This window comes from Anopheles cruzii, unplaced genomic scaffold (assembly GCF_943734635.1).
Source record: "Anopheles cruzii unplaced genomic scaffold, idAnoCruzAS_RS32_06 scaffold00332_ctg1, whole genome shotgun sequence".
NCBI lineage: Eukaryota > Metazoa > Arthropoda > Insecta > Diptera > Culicidae > Anopheles > Anopheles cruzii.
The window spans coordinates 9538-15560 of NW_026453947.1; positions in this window are offsets into that span (position 1 = coordinate 9538).

Consider the following 6023-nt stretch of genomic DNA (forward strand, 5'->3'; position numbering starts at 1 on the left):
GGAAGTGCATATTCGTTTGTAAATCGGTGAAATCGGTGATTTATTGCTTCATATACAACAGTCCAGGGTTCTCTGGTCAACCTGATTTCCCTTACCTTACCGATCCAAGCCTTAAAAGTGTATGTTTCGAACATAAAGAATGGGTTTTTATTTGTCGTAACTTAAATATGCGCGTGTTCCTACGTTGTGATTTTTAGCTGAACTTGAACTGATTGACAGATGTGACCGGGAAAAAGAGAGGTGAATTTTAGGTGAAGTTGTCAACTGACGGGTGGTGTGTTGGAAGATGGAAGGGGCCTAATGGTTGGTGAACAATTAGGGCGTGACGGGGAATTTGGCATAAGTTTGAATGTACAGTTTGAACTAAAACAGTTGTGCAAACATACTCCCCGCCTTGACATAATGTCAACTATGGGCCATGCTTAATCCGCTTCATCTGGTTGCGGTAGCAGGCATATTTTTGTGATAGGACCAGTTAACTCGCCACGTAAGGTCCGTAGAACTACTACCCGAGGAATACCGTCTGCTCCGGGTAGCACCTTGACTATGCGTGCAAGTGGCCAGCGCGTAACGGGCAGCAAATCGTCCATGAGAATGACCATCCTGCCGGGAAGAATGTCGTCGTTTCTCGAAGCCTTCACTGTGTCCTTTTGCAATTCTTGAAGATCCAATGCCTCCAGAATTGCTGCACTAGAAGCTGCATCTTTTGGACGTCACTCAAGGAAGCTGGCCTCGTTCCGGCATATTCCGGATCAGGTAGGGCGAGTAGAGATGATCCCACTAAGAAGTGCGCAGGTGTCAGCGCAGCAAGGTCGTTGGGATCGTCTGACAGGGGCAGCAGGTGACGAGAGTTCATTGCTGCCTCATCGGGCTCAATCGGTGCAGTATCTTTCGATGGTAAGACGCGTACAGCCCAACTGACGATACAAATGTTTCTTAGCCGTCTTGACTGCTGCTTCCCAAAGGCCTCCAAAGTGAGGAGCCTTTGGCGGCATTAAGTGCCATGTGATGCCTTGATCTGCACACGATGAGGAGATAATGTTCTGATCCTTCGCACTGTTGATCATAGCGAATAGCTCGGTCGGGCTACTCTTTGCTCCCACAAAGTTTTTCCCATTGTCTGAATGAAGATGCAAGGGCATCCCACGACGGGCTATGAAACGACGACGAGCAGATAGAAAGCCTGGTGTAGTGAGATCACTTACGAATTCTAAATGCACGGCCTTTGTTGAAAAGCACACGAAGACGCAGAGGTAACTTTTTACGCTGGCTGCTTTGCGATGTGCCGGTTTTAGATACAATGGTCCAGCGTAGTCAACGCCAGTGGTTGCGAAGGGACGGCTGGGAGTGATACGGGCTGCAGGTAGTTGTCCAATCTGTTGCTGAGTAGGATTTGGACGAGCGCGATTGCAACGGAAACAATTCCGCACAACACGCTTCACTAAATTTCTGCCATTCAATGGCCAGTACGTTTCACGTATATGCGACAGCAACAACCGCCCGCCACCATGCAATAGGCGAACATGTTCATGCTAGGCCACGAGTCTTGCAAAGGGATGTTGCTTGGGAAGCACCATAGGATGTTTTTTCTGGTAGGGTAGTTGAGCCAGATTCAACCGGCCTCGAATTATGCCGTCTTGATTCATGAACGGGCTAAGACGCCGTAGTTGTGACGATTTTGGTAGCGGGCTGCCCACCTTAAGCAGCCTTAACTCAACTTGGAATGCATCCTTCTGGGCCAGACGGACTAAAGCGATGTTGGCAGCATCCATGAACTCCGTAGTGAGAAGTGCCGGCGTCGATTCCTTATTAGGAGTGGAAACATGCTTCATCTGCTTCTTGGTATTATTCAAGAAGAGGAAACAGTATGCTATCACTCGAACGAGCTTGCCATACGAAGACCATTTGTCGAATCAAGGATGTACATTTTCCTTGCTTGAGACCACTGCCATGATGAGCTTCCTTTCACTCGATGCTTCGCCGGGATCTGAATAGGCTAAGGCAGGCCACTGTTCCTCGGGCTGCGATAGCCATGTGGGACCTTGAATCCAAGAAGAGTACCGTAAGAATTCGGCAACTGGCATTCCTCGTGATACTGCGTCAGCGGGATTGTCGTTGCCGGGCAAGGTGCCTCCATGAGCAATTGGTAGTAAGCTCCTGAATCTCGACTACGCGGTTGGCCACATAAGTTTTCCAAGTGTTGGGGGGCGATCCTATCCAATGTAATGCCACAGTGGAATCGCTCCATAAAGTACAGCTATCTGCAGCTATACCCATAGCACTCCTTATCTTGTTGCATAGGCGCGCACCAAGGAGAGCTGTGCAGAGCTCCAAGCGAGCCAGAGTGACGCGCTTGAGCGACGCGACGCGAGACTTTGAAGCTAACAGTGCTGCAGTAATGTTTCCAGTTTCGTCCGAACGTTCGTTCATCCGATAGTGGATGGAAATCGTAAGACATACCGTGGCACCTTGTATGCTGCAATTAAATGCCAATCACTACGAAAGGCCTTCCAATCTTCAGCCATTCGATCTGGTATCGGATCATCCCAACTGCTTTGCAGAAGCCAAAGTTGCTGCATGAGGATTTTGGCCTTCACGATTACTGGAGCCACCAAACCAAGGGGGGGTCATACAGCTTGGCGATGCTGGACAAAACGTTTCTCTTTGTGGTCGCGGACGTTTCATCTTCCATTGGTGACATGAATCCTAACATGTCCACTTCTGGTTCCTAGCATATTCCAAGGGTTTTTATGGTGCCAGACTGGCCAAGATGACGTGATAAAGGGATAGCAGTCTGCTCTTCAGCTAATCCCTGAAGTATCTCTAGTCGATTGGAGGCCCATTTTCGAAGCTCGAATCCGCCTTTTGCTATAAGCTCGGATAGTTCTTGCCGAAGACGAATAGCTTCTTCCGGTGTATCGGCACCGGTAATCAAGTAAATGACCTCGACCTAGTCGACGACATTGTTTTGCTCTCGCAACGTCGAACTGACATGCAGAGCAAACTTGATGACCTCACCAACTGTTCTAAGGCAGCAGGTTTAACAGTGAATGTTGCGAAAACTAAGTCAATGGTAGTGAACGCTGACAATCCCTCCAGCCTCACAGTAGCGAGCCAACAAATTGAGCAGGTGGAAACCTTTCGATATCTTGGTAGCCAGACAACGCCTGATGGAGGTACCAAGAGAGATATAGCCATGCGGATCAGGAAGTCCAGGGGTGCCTTTGCAGGTCTTCGAAATATCTGGCGCTCAAACCAGATCACTCTGCACACCAAGACCCGGATATTTAACTCTAACGTTAAATCTGTGTTGCTATACGCCTGTGAGACGTGGTGCGTATCCACAGAAATAACGCAAAAACTGCAAGTCTTCGTCAACCGCTGCCTGCGATACATCATTCGGGCATGGTGGCCTAACAGTTGGATATCCAACGAGGAACTCCACCGTCGATGCCAGCAGCGACTGATTGAGATTGAAATCCGGGAGCGCAGGTGGAGGTGGATCGGACATACCCTGCGAAGAGGAGCAAACGAGATCTGTAGGGAGGTACTGGACTGGAACCCGCAAGGGCAACGGAGGAGGGGCAGGCCCAGAGGCTCTTGGCGGCGAAGCCTAGCCGAAGACATCCGGGCTGTTGACGGAAACCTTTCCTGGCGCCAGGTAAAGGCGATAGCGGGTAACCGTCAACAGTGGAGAAATTTGACTTCATCCCTTTTGTCGCGCCGATAAGACGGCGGACATAGGACCAGTAAGTAGTAAGTAAGTAAGTGTCCTTCCCGCAAACAGTTGTTGCAACGTTTGGATGACTTTACGATTACCCGACACTGAATGGGGGTGAGTTTGTAAAACTCGGAATATTTGTGTTTGTAAAACTCGGAACTCCGATAAAGTGTTCTTGTTTGCAAACCGGACAAGTAGATGCGGAGGACAGAGAGGCCATACTTCTCATTCGACTGTGTTCTGGTTTATGCGTGGATCGAGGTGAGGTCACCAGTTCCGTTGGTGCGTAGGGCAAAACTCTACTTGCATCCTCCACAACCTCGTCCATGAACGCAGCAAACACCTTCCAATCAGCCGACGATGTTCCTCTACTGAACGCTGCCGATCTCATGCGGTATTCTGTAGGAAGCTTGTTGACAAGAGATTGCAGCAAGCATGGGTTGTTCAAGTGCTCAGGCACGTTAGAAGCAACTATGTTGTCACACAGTCCTTGCACAGTGTTTCCATAAGTTATTAATGATTGCAACTGGTCAGCACGAGGTGCGGGAGCCTTCTGCACCCGATCGATTAGCATTTGAATTAACAGCTCTGGTCGCCCAAATCTCCGTCGCAGTGTTTCAATTACCTGCGGCACGGATTCCGGGGGTATCAGTCGCCCTCGAACTGCCCCAAGAGCAGCTCCCTTGAGGCAACGCTGGAGCCTAACAAGGTTCTCCTCCGGTCGAAAACCGCAAACCCTGTCCGAGTAACGGTAGCTTGCGTAGAAGGCGGGTCATTCCTCCGGATTCCCAGAAAACATTGGTAATTCTCGCGGCAATGCCTTTCTGGCTGCTAGCAGGCTTGCAGAAGTGTGCGAATCCACGAGCGCTGGTGGCTCCTCACGGGACGCCCGTAGCTCGCCACGCATGCGCCTAATCTCATCACTAACCTCACGCGAATCTGGCTGGCGTTGCTGGTGGGCCTGAGATTCTGCTACCCAATGCACAATGCGCTCGCCACGAAGTGATGGCACACTGCTTACTCGTCCGCTGCTAGCTGCATCATCCAAGAATTCCGTCTCGATTCCGCTGGTCACTGAAATGCCGTTTTATCTCCATGCGTTTCAGCTTCTGTTGCAGCTCGCGTTGCTCTAGCTCGAGTGCTTCTTCCCGCTCCAACCTCCGGAGCAAAGTAGCTTGCTTCTCTTCCCTCCGCGATGCACTGGTGCGGCCCGAAGCGGCTTTTGAAGCGTTGCTTTGTTCTAGCTTACTCGCTAAAATGGCGGCTGACTGCTCTTCCCGGACCGAAGCGCTGACCATACCGGGCACTGGTTTCGGTGTTCCGTGAGGAAAAGTGGTAGAGGGTGCAGATGCAGCGGCCTCTTGTTCCGGCTGGCCAATGTTCACGATATGAATCCTTCTTTTCGGGGGCATTACAATGCCCTTTTGAAACCGTTTAAATAACCGTTTAAAGCAATAAAACCAGGCGTATGCGTGATGCGGCTTACCCAGGCACCAGGTATCAGCGTGATGCGGCTGAAACTTGGTTCACTACGACACCACTGATAAGCTTGATGCGGCTGATCCTGGTCACGGCACCAATTTTATGTTTCGAACATAAAGAATGGGTTTTTGTTTGTCGTAACTTAAATATGCACGTGTTCCTACGTTGTGATTTTTAGCTGAACTTGAACTGATTGACAGATGTGACCGGGAAAAGAGAGGTGAATTTTAGGTGAAGTTGTCAACTGACGGGTGGTGTGTTGGAAGATGGAAAGGGCCTAATGGTTGGTGAACAATTAGGGCGTGACGGGGAATTTGGCATAAGTTTGAATGTACAGTTTGAACTAAAACAGTTGTGCAAACAGTGTATCAAGATGAAAGTACCCGCAGTTGTTTCCGATGAGGAGAGTAGCGTTGTTGCTAGTGCTGAATCCGTCGGCTTTAACCGGCAGCAGTACCACCCGGAGGCTAAGTGAGTGCGATTAGATGTCGAATCGGGATAGTATTTCAACGATTGAAACATAATTGTTTACAGTTCGTGTTGGAGCGATAATGATTGTGTAATACTTCGAACATTTTTTATTTGGATTGCATTTTATTAAATACCGGAGACGGCCGAACCACATCCACATCACGTCGCTGGCCACCGTGGCGACACACAGAAAAGCAGATAGTGAGAATCAATATTCTACTATCATCGAAATGGGTCAAGCAGTTTCCATAATGCTGTGTTATGTGTTTCGTATAAGAAAAACACATTATAGTTACTTGATTAAGAACTGATCTGCAGCGATCAAACGATCCATTTGTTCCTCAATTGA